This window comes from Vanacampus margaritifer, chromosome 4, assembly GCF_051991255.1.
Source record: "Vanacampus margaritifer isolate UIUO_Vmar chromosome 4, RoL_Vmar_1.0, whole genome shotgun sequence".
NCBI lineage: Eukaryota > Metazoa > Chordata > Actinopteri > Syngnathiformes > Syngnathidae > Vanacampus > Vanacampus margaritifer.
Genome location: NC_135435.1, coordinates 3,327,641 through 3,338,911, shown reverse-complemented (window position 1 = coordinate 3,338,911; position 11,271 = coordinate 3,327,641).

The following is an 11,271-nucleotide window of genomic DNA, read 5'->3' as shown; positions in this document are numbered from 1 at the left end:
CCTCAAGAGAGCAAAGGAAAGACTGAGGAACGGAAGGAAGAATAGATAAAGCAGAGTGAGATCCACAGACATCAGCCTCCACCGTTTCAACGACCAGAGGAAGAAGCAGATTGTGTTTGAATTTCGGTAGATGCTTGTGTGGGGGATCTGACATGCATGAAAACCTCCACCAAAGAGGGGAGTCGTCGACCCCGGCCAAGACAGAGCAAGCACAACCCCCCCATGGCCTCCTAGGCAACGGCAGCGCACAACCCCGGGCCCCGCAGGGGCCACCGGCCCGAGAGCTAACCCAGGAGCCAGGAGCGCCCCTCACCCCAACACAACTCGCGCCCCAAGCCCAATACAGCAGAACGGGGCACAGCAGGCCCACCAGGCACCCCACCGGCCCACAGCCCCCGCTCCCCCACCCACACTTCAAGAAAGCAAAGGGAAGACTGAGGAACGGAAGGAAGAATAGATAAAGCAGAGTGAGCTCCACAGACATCAGCCTCCACCGTTTCAATGACCAGAGGAAGAAGCAGATTGTGTTTGAATTTCGGTAGATGCTTGTGTGGTGGATCTGACATGCATGAAAACCTCCACCAAAGATGGGAGCCATCGACTCTGGCCAGGACAGAGCAAGCACAACCCCCCACGGTCCCCCAGGCCACGGCAGCACCAAGGGACAACCCCCGGGCCCCGCAGGGGCCACCGGCCGGAGAGCAAACCCAGGAGCCAAGAGCGTCCCCCCCCCCCCCACCACCACCACCACCACCAACACGGCCCGCCCCCCCAACCCAACGCAGCAGGACAGGGCATGGCAGGCCCGTCAGGCAAATCCACCAGCCCACAGCCCCCGCTTCCCCCACGCCCCCATCCACCCCCGCCATCCACCACAACCCAGCCCCAGCCGCCCCCAGGCCTCCAAACCCCAAGACACCCCCACACCCCCAGCACTGCAACACAGCTCCCCCCAAGAGACCCAGGGAACGGCCAAGACGCAGCCGCCACCCAGCAGCCCACAGAGGGGCAGAGCCGCCCATGCCTAGCTAGGGGGGACAGCACTTATAGACTTAACCCACTGGCATGCAGTGATCCGAATATTATCCCTTAGTGCCCATTGGAGGTGAATCTTGAGGAGTTGGTGACTGTAAGGTGTCGTTTGATATAGTCTGCTCGATCCTGCTGGCAGCAACTGGGTTCCTGACAATAAAAACACAACCATTAGTTACAAATTGCCAAATACAGAAACAGCAATGTAAGTTATTGTGATGTGGTGGCTCTCGCAAACAGGCAAAATTAAGTAACCAGATTTAGGTTAAAATATTCCATATACGTAGACTATGCTTCTATAAATTTTGATATTTTGTTTTTATATGAGGCAGATATTTTTTCCACCCGTGGGCGTTATTTTGTTTTGATTAAATTCTTGTAATTTTTGCCAAAATCAGGCATTTCCTTTGAAGTGTGATAGCTTAGTCATTTATGAATATTTTTTTCACTTTCTGCTCAAAATGTTCACTGGTATCAGACCTATCTATACATATATAGTTTGAAAATATATATATATTTTAATGCCCTCTATGGACAATAATAGCATTATTATGCTAACAGCAAAATTAACTATGCTGTATATATGTATATGTAAAATAAAGGTCTAATTTGAATATTTCATATGACATATTTAAAGGCTTGAATAAGTCCATAAGTAATAACAATAGAATTTTTTCTGCATGCCCAGTTTTCACACAATGGCATTTTTCCGAATAGCACAAAACTCTTGTAATTTTGCCAAAATCAGGCATTCCTTTGAAGTGAGATAACTTAATAATAATAATAAATTGATAATTTTTTTCACTTTCAACCGCTCAAAATGTTCAGTGGCCTCAGACCTATCTATACATATATAGTTTTTATTATTTTATTTTTTTTAATGCCCCCTATGGACAATAATAGTATTATGCTAATAGCAAGACTAACTATGCTGTATATATATATATATGTATATATATATATATATATATATAAAAGACTAATTTGAATATTTCATATGACATAGTTAGAGGCTCAAACAAGTCAATAAGTCATAGCAATAGAATTTTTAATGCATGCATTTTGTATTCATTTATTAGCCTTTGGCGCCACCTAGTGGATTTTTGTGTTAACACTCTCAACACACAAATTCCTCTATTTTCATGTTTATGACTCTACAAAGAAGCGATTGCATCATTAATCACGGAAAATGCATTATAACACATCAGGTTTACAGCATATCAAAAACTGTGATTTATAATGGGAGTCAATGAGCCAAAATCGGGCATTATTACAAGAATTTCGTGTAAATCTCTCCCTCCTGTTTGGTAATAATTATAAATTACAGCATGGCGCCAATTTGAACTTCTACATTTTTTTAACAATCCTGGTAAAATGTCAGGTCCCTAGTGTATTTTTTTCAAATGCTTTTTCTTTGATGAAACACAGAAAAACATAAAAATGCCAGAAAATGGACAAATACGCCCAGGGGTTACAATGTGATTTATGAGGAGGTTAGACCATTGGTCGATATTCAGAGTTTGTTTATTTTTCCAGTTAACAAGAATTGTTTTTTTTTTTGCGATAGTAAGAGCAACAAGGGTGGGGTGGGGGGTGTCTGGGGATTTGGGGACCTGGGGGCGTTTGGGGCTGGGTTGGGTGGATGGCGGGGGTGGATGGGGGGTGGGGGGGTCGTGGGGGGAGCGGGGGTTGTGGGCCGATGGGGTGCCTGGTGGGCCTGCAGTGCCCCATCCTGCTGCGTTGGGTTGGGGGCGCGGGCCGCGTTGGGGTGGGGGGCGCTCCTGCTCCTGGATTTGCTCTCCGGCCGGTGGCCCCTGCGGGGCCCGGGGGTCGTCCTTTGGCGCTGCCGCGGCCTGGGGGGCCCTGAGGTGTTGCGCTTGCTCTGTCCTGGCGGGGGTCGACGGCTCCCCTCTTTGGTGGAGATTTTTATGCATGCCAGATCCACCACACCAGCATCTATCGAAACTCAGACACAATCTGTTTCTCCCTCAGGTCATTGAATCGGTGGAGGCTGGTGTCTGTGGATCTCACTCTGCTTCGTTTGTCCTTTCTACCTTTCCTCAGTTTCTCCTTTGGGCCCTTGAGGTCTCCCTGATTTGTTGGAATTTAGATGTCTCTGGGGTTGGTGAAGGACTCTGGTTAGTGGCCCGGTGGGTGGTGTCTGGTCGGTGCTGGGCTTCGCTTTTCTTTCTTTTCTTTGGTCCCTCTTCGGGTCTCCTGGCGGCCCCACGACTCTGGCTGGATTTTGAAGTGTTCGGTTTAGGTGAACGGTATGGGATTTTTTTTTTTACACGCACGCACACACACACATCCACATACAAAAAAAAAGGGAGAACAATGATGATGACATGTTAAATGATCAATACTGAAAAAAATGAGATTTTTCCCAATTGCGTTGAAGTTGGTTTGCAAGAAATTTACCTGATTTGTTATTACATTCAAAGTTGTTGTATCTCAATTGTTGTATTATAAACAATGTCTTTTTCGATAGCATATCATCTAACTGTATTTTTTTATTTTGTAAGTCAGTCCATATTTGGTTATTTGGGTTTATTGCGCACTCATCCGTCAGTTGTTTAATTTTATCTTCCAAGTCTTTTTCTAATTTTTGATCCTTTTTCTTTTTCTAAGATGAATATGATATAATTTTACCTCTAATTACTGCTTTCCCAGAGGAGAGCTGGAGATAAGTCTGGAGAGTCATTTATCTCCAAAAAGTCTGCCCACTCTCTTCTTAGAATTTTGTCAAACTCGTCGTTTAGCAGTGAGATGTTAAAACGCCATGTCGGGGGTAGTTTAAAGGTATAATCAACTTGTAGGGTAAGGGAGACTGATGCATGGTCGTGAAATGCATCTTCTGTTTCAATTTAATTATAACTGTTTTGATTTAGTTATAACTGTTTAGAATTGGACATAATTGCTTTGACTTATTTAGTATAGTTCTGTGTGAGAATTCAAATGATGGCAGGGGCTGATCTTCTCTTTGTGCTCTCCTGAGAACATGTGGTGGGGGCAAGCAAATGTGTTAATTAGTTCCCTTTGTTTTACAACTAGGCAACAGGATGTCTGCCTCTCTCTCTGAAAAACAACTCAACTCTCTTATCTGATCTCCTGTCTAACATCATGTGAATCTGGGAGGGACTTTGGGGGACAAAGGATTTTAGCAAAGAGCGGGGGAGAAAACGACGCAGATGAGAACCAACATGGCGCGGCTCTTATCTGACCACAAGCTTGTGACAATAAAACCTTAAGGAAATGCCTGAATTCACTGATCTCATTGTATGTTTTGATAATCAACATCACGAACACTGGAAAAGTAAGTAATCATCTTACATCAGTCGCTAATAATAATAGGATGTATTTTTGTAACAGTTTTATCAGCAATAGATTTATTTGTAAGAAAAAAAATCAATTATTGAAAAAGACCGGTGCACAACGGAATTGGGCTTTTGTCATTTCTAGTGCTTTCCACCAGGCGGTCAGGGTGGCGGAAATCATTAGGTTTTTAAAACAATTGTGTCGCTTAATCGATGTTGTAATAAAGAGTAAATCTAAAAGTCTGAGGTTATTACAATCCTTCTGTTCTAGTTCCAGCCAACTGTTAGTATCTCTTTTAGGTTGTACCCATAGAATGATATATTGTAGCTAGTTAGTTATATAGTAGTGCATAAAATTTGGTGCCTCTAGACATCCTTTGGATTTACATTTCTAATGAGTAGATGGACTAATCTTTGCTTTTTTTATTTTCCAGTAGAATTTTGTAAGGGCCGAGTCCAACGACTGGAACCAGTTAGACGTAGGTTTGAATGGAATCATTGAGAAAAAATAATTTATTTTGGGTAAAACTTTCATTTTAATGGTGGCTATTCGTCCTATTGGAGAAATGGGAAGATTTCCTCTTTTCTTCTCGTGTGGCGTTTGCATACGACACAACTTCAAAGATTGAAGGTACTGTATTCTCTTCGACCTCGCAACTGGTAGCCTTGTGACCGTGTTGGTCGGAGCTGCGTGGTTCGCCCTCTAAAAGCTGCAGCGACGGTGTTTGTTTGGATTTTTTGTTTGACACCATTGCAGTGTGCCTCTTTTGCTTGGGACCATCTGGTCATATACTCTAACCCCCCGTAATGTAGGGTTATTGACTCCTGTTTGTCCGCGGTGTACTTTATTTTTCGTGCGGTTAGCCTCGCGTTAGCGCCCTAGCTACCACGTCTTGGAGTTTTCCCTTTTGCCTCCGCTAGCCTTGAGCAGCGTTAGCGCCCTTTCTCCCGGCTTGTTGCTGCCTGTTTTTTGCCTATGGAGTTACCGGTTGGTTGTTGCACTTTTTCTTTTGCCTTTGCTTGTGAAGGTGGCATCCATGTCCCCGCTCCCATCTTACGGTGTTGCACTTCTCACTCGATCGATTGGCTGTTCAGCTTCCGTTTGTGCATGTCCCGCACCGCTAGTGCACTCCTCGCGTCTGCTGTGCAGGTGGCGTCTGCACCCCTTCCTGCACCCCTTCTCTCAGCTTGGCGCAGCTTGGCGCAGCTTGGCGCAGCTTTGCTTGCCATCGCGTACCTTCTTGCTCTTGTGCGTGTACGACTACTAGCGCTTGTCTTGCGTTTGCTGTGTAGGTGGCGTCCGCGCCCCTTCTCTCAGCTTATCGCTATTTTACCGACTTGTTGCCTGCCCCAACCCACGCGTCGGCTGCTCGGTTTCCGTCTGCTGTGCAGGTGGCGTCCGCACCCCCTTCTCTCAACTTGCCGCTGTTCACTACCGGGACTTCTTTGCATTCGCGATGGAGGGCTCCCATTGCTATGTGGACTGTAGCGCCCTCTTTGAGGCCTCCGATGTCCTTGATGATCGCTGCCCAAGATGCCTCGTTTCGGATCGCATTGGAGAGACTCAGTCTGGCAATCCTCATGTGGAGGACCCCAGCCCCCTGGGTCGGAAACATTCAGTGCTTGAAGCACCGCCATCTGGCGGTCGGACGGGACTCATAGAACCGCAGTTACAGTCGTAACTTTCATTTTATCCCTATTCACCATTGTAGTCAATTCACACGGCGCTGCTACTATCCTGCGTAATGCTGGGCAATATGGAAAAAAAATTATATCACGATATAAGCTATTTTATATCACAATAATGATATGCCACTATATATTTTCTGTTATTCTTTGAAAAATTCTACACCTCACTATGAATGTTTTCTTATGTTATGTTTAAGTGACATTAAATAAGATGTGTATCAAATGAGAAATGCATCTATTAGTAGTGCTGCTATATAACATTGTCAAATGCAAACAGAAGAGGCACAGTGACATATTTTTCACAAAATGTAATAATCTAAATAAGAGGGATAAAAAAAATGTTTAGACGGAAATTGATTAAAAATAATAAAAAATGATGAGCTCTTCTTTGTAATTTAATCTTGAGAACATTAATTGTGTATATTTCAAAAGTAAAAATCAAAACTCAGGACTACATTGTGAAAACAAATAACATTTAGTCATATTAAATGTATTCACTTTATTAAATCCATCCATTTTCTGACGCTCTTATCAATATTAAAGCATAACTCAGCATTTAATACACTTTTTTTTGCTGATAAACTGTATAAAGAGGCTATCATTACTAACTTTAGGAGCGAAAGCGCGACGTGTTTATGTGCCAGCCGAAGCTCATTGCTATGCTAGTAGAACCGATCTCGTCTAGACTTGAGTACCCGCTTGTAGGTAATGTAAACATCACAGCAAAGCTTTTGGGGCTGCCCCCACCGTTCAACTTTTGAAAAAACTTTAAAATCCTTGTTTTAATGAGGCTAATAATGCACATGTCGTGTAGACACGCAAACTGCTATGTGAAAGTCTTGTGTTCGCCGAAAGGAGCGAAGGAGTACCCAGAATTGTTTGAGGTGTCTTTTATTTTTAACAGTTATTAATAATTACGGGTTTGTTGTTTTAGTTAAGTTTTTCAAAGTAGTAGGATTCGTTATTTGTATCTACCCACCTTGTTTTCTATTAATTTTCATTGACTATAAGCGGTTCAAATAATGGACGGATGGGTGGATGATAGTTGGCACCGTAAGCTTGTAATGTTTGACCACATTATATATCATCATGATTCACTGTTATGCGTTGTTCAGGCTGCCACTTAGGGACAGCTGTGTAAAATAAGCATGCAAATGAATGCTTTTGTCTATCAAACAAGCGTTCTGTCACTTATTTTGTTTGCTGTAAGTGACAAATGGCAGTAAGTAAATAAGAAAAAAATGACACAATAAGATTTTTTTTATCGTCTTCACGATAATATCGTCATATCGACCTTCACTAATACTGGAAGTCAGACTCTTGCTCCACCCCTCACTAAGATTTGAAATTGGCGCTCAAAGCGGGTGTCGCATGGAGGACTGTTGGGTTGCGCGAATGGGGAGAAGGTTGGGTTGGTCTGGCTGTGATTGACAGCAGCAACTCACTAAGAAGTCGTTTAAGGAGGCGTACAGGAGAACGAGCCGGTGGGTGGTGAGGGTGACTATGTCATGCGGAACACATGACGTAGTATGTATCGTTTTATGTACTAAGAGGACAAACAACCAAATTGTGTTTAACCCAGTGTGTAACCTTAAGATGGCGCAGCACACACGGGTTTTGCCCCAAATTCAAGCTTTCAACAAACATGCACTAAAATGTCAAAAATAATGACCAGGACATGTAGACAGCATTTGTTGATTTAGTATTGAGTTACTCTTTAAATCCACCAATGGTGACACTGTGTGACCTTGCAGCCGTCAAAGAGGGAAAAATCATTGGATAATGATTGAAAGGCACCTTTAATTAAAATTAGTTTTTTTTTTTTTTTAAAACAAACAAAAAAGAACCACAAGACAAAAAGTGTAAATAATTGGGGGGTAACCCCCTACCCCACCTAACAGAAAAAATACTAATAGGTGAATCCGCGGGTGCTGAACTGACATATGCGGGCGTCCACTGTATTGGGCTTCAAACTTCATTTGCGTCTGAGATTTAGAAAGTGAAATGTACTTTAATTCAAGTAACTTGATGTAGATGTGATATAAACTTGTATGCACAGCGGAGTTCAAGGAGATAAAAAAAACAACAACACAATAAACACACAACATCCCCCCCCCCAACACCCCCTCCCGCAAGCTATTAACAGTGGATGATGGTATTTTAGATTGATCCCATGATGACAGTAGAGACGGTGCTAAAAACTGTTGACTAAGCAAGACACTATATTGGTATGGAGTCTGTAGTTTCTTTTTTTCCCTGTTTACTGTGCTTGTGTGTGGCAAAACCTGGTGCCAAGCTCCCAATTTAATTTTCTCTCCCTGCATTAATTATTTCACCCCATTCTCATGAGGCCAGTAATACAAACAGCATGAAAAAAAGAGTTACAACTGCTATATGCACAGTGATATCTATTAGTTCTAATGTTTACAAGTGTTGCTTTTCCACACTTTTATTTTTTTTGGTCTTAATTCAATTGAGCAAATCATTGTCTTCCATCCATCCTTGTACTCTACATCTTGTGCGCTAACTCCTCTGATCTGGAAGTCTTTCCTCACCACATTCTGAAATCTCCTCTTTGGTGTTCTTCTTTGCCTCCTACCTAGTGTCTAAATTTTTTAGCATCTTTCTTTTTTTCTTTTTTTCCCCTGCAGAGCTCAATATTGTTCATTCGGTAATTTTACCGATTTGATATGTCATCATCATTACTCTCCTTTTTTTTGGGGTGGGGGGGGTATTTTTTTTTTGTATGGGGTGATTATGTGTACGTGCGTGTGTGCGTGCGTGTGTGCGTGCAAGTGTGTGTGTATTCATTAGTTCACCTAAAACCTATTAAAAAGAAATCCCATACCGTTCCCCTAAACCGAACACTTCCAGCCAGAGTCGTGAGGCCGTCAGGAAACCCGAGAAAGGACCAAAGAAAAGAAAGGAAAGTGAAATCCAGCACTGACCAGACACCACAAACCAGGCCAGCAACCAGAGTCCTTCACCAACCCCAGAGACATCTAAATTTGAACAAATCAGGGAGACCTCGAGAGGCCAAAGGAGAGACTGAGGAAAGGAAGGAAGGACAGACGAAGCAGAGTGAGATCCACAGACACCAGCCTCCATCGATTCAATGACCTGAGGAAGATTGTGTCTGAGTTTCGATGTGTAGTGGATCTGGCATGCATGAAAATCTCCACCAAAGAGGGGAGCCGTCGACCCCCGCCAGGACAGAGCAAACGCAACACCTCAGGGCCCCCCAGGCCGCGGCAGCGCCAAAGAACGACCCCCGGGCCCCGCAGGGGGCCACCGGCCGGAGAGTAAACCTAGGAGCAGGAGCGCCCCCCCCCCCAACGCGGCCCGCGCCCCCAACCCAATGCAGCAGGACGGGGCACTGCAGGCCTGCCAGGAACCCCAGCGATCCCCAAACCCCCAGGCACCCTCCCACCCCCAGCAGCACCACCCAGCCACCCCCAAACAAAGCCGCCCCTCCCCCCTACCCCACCCCCACCAACCGTTCGCCCCCCAGGCACCGGCGCCGAAGAGGGGCCGGGCAGCGGAGCGGAGAGGGCATCCGCGTCCACACCACCCCCCACCGCGTGGAGGGACGGAACACCGGGGGCAGAAGGGGAGATGGGGGCACCGGAGGACGGGCGGCACCCCCGAACCCCAGGCCCAGCGGGGAAAGGCCCCGGTCGTCACTCCAGCGTTCTTAGTGAGAGTTAACCCTGTTACTGAGTTCACCAGCTCACCGACTGGCGAACTCTACCCCTAAACCTTGAATGTGACCCCACCCAGTGTATATACAAGTGTGTGTGTGTGGCGCATTAAAATTGGGAGCAGGTGAACCGGAGCAGAGGGAAATTATATCCCCCTCTGCTCCGATCCACCCGCCTCCCAGGCATGTCAGTGAGTGTATGTGGTGCATTGGATACGGACAGGGGGCCGCAGCACTGCTATATACTGCGGTCTGCCCCAACCGATGGGTTTGAGTCTCTGCTCCAGCCTTCCTGAAACCCGTATAGCCGCATATAAAAGTCAGCAGACTCCAGCAGCATTTGATTTTTGCAAATTTTTCTATGATTTGTCAGCCTACTTGCACACAAAAAACAAGTGCAGGAATGACAGAAAGACAGATTGTAACTAAATTTCTCAAAACATTTGCAAAATTTGATCAAACTATTGCTTAATTATTATTTTTTTTTGCCATCTAGCCTTGAATAAATCAAAAAAAAAAATAAGAATACACAGAGAGCATGTTGACTACACTGTAAAGAAAAAAAAATCTGGGGGAAACCGGCAGCTGTGGGTCACCAGGGAAATTCTGTAAAAAATACAATGCAAATGTAAATAACTTAACAGAACTTGTACGTTTTACTGGTATTGAATATATAAAAACAGTAACTGCTTCTGAATTTTATTGGATTGAATGTACAGTTAACAATCTGCATGTCAATTTTACAGACTAAAATAGTATAACAGCAGCATGTTGTTGGAAAATGGTACTTCATTTGTATAGAACTTTCCTACCGTACAAGACCGTACGACTCATTTCATCAACTGATTACACAGCATCGGGTGAGAAGCTCGGTCATCTGGGAGGGACTCAGTGTCGAGCCGCTAATCCTCCGCGTTGAGAGGAAACAGTTGAGGTGGCTCGGGCATCTGGTTCAGATGCCTGCTGGACGCCTACCTGGGGAGGTGTTCCGGGCATATCCCACCGGCGGGAGGCCCCGAGGACGACCCAGGACACGCTGGAGAGACTGCGTCTCTCGGCTGGCCTGGGAACGCCTTGGGATCCCGTCGGATGAGCTGGCTGAAGTGGCTGGGGAGAGGAAAGTCTGGGCTTCCCTGCTAAAGCTGCTGCCCCTGCGACCCGAGCCCGGATAAGTGGTAGAAGATGGATGGATGGATGGATGGATGGATGGATGGATGGATGGATGGATGGATGGATTACATAGCATCGGGAACAACTGGAGTTATTATCTTGCTCATGGATCTTCAGTCACACTGCCCTGGGATCTTACCACAACCTCAGGTTTGCAAGACGATCACTCTACCACTGAGGCACACCACCCTGTTATTGTTATCAGTAAAAGGACTGTTGAATCAACAAATTTAAAAAGATTACAGTTTTAGGATATAATATACAAGTTGTTCTGTAAAGTTGTTTATATTTGGACAGTATTTTTCTTTTTTTTATATATTTTTTTATATATTTTAATATATTTTTTTTATATATTTTATATAT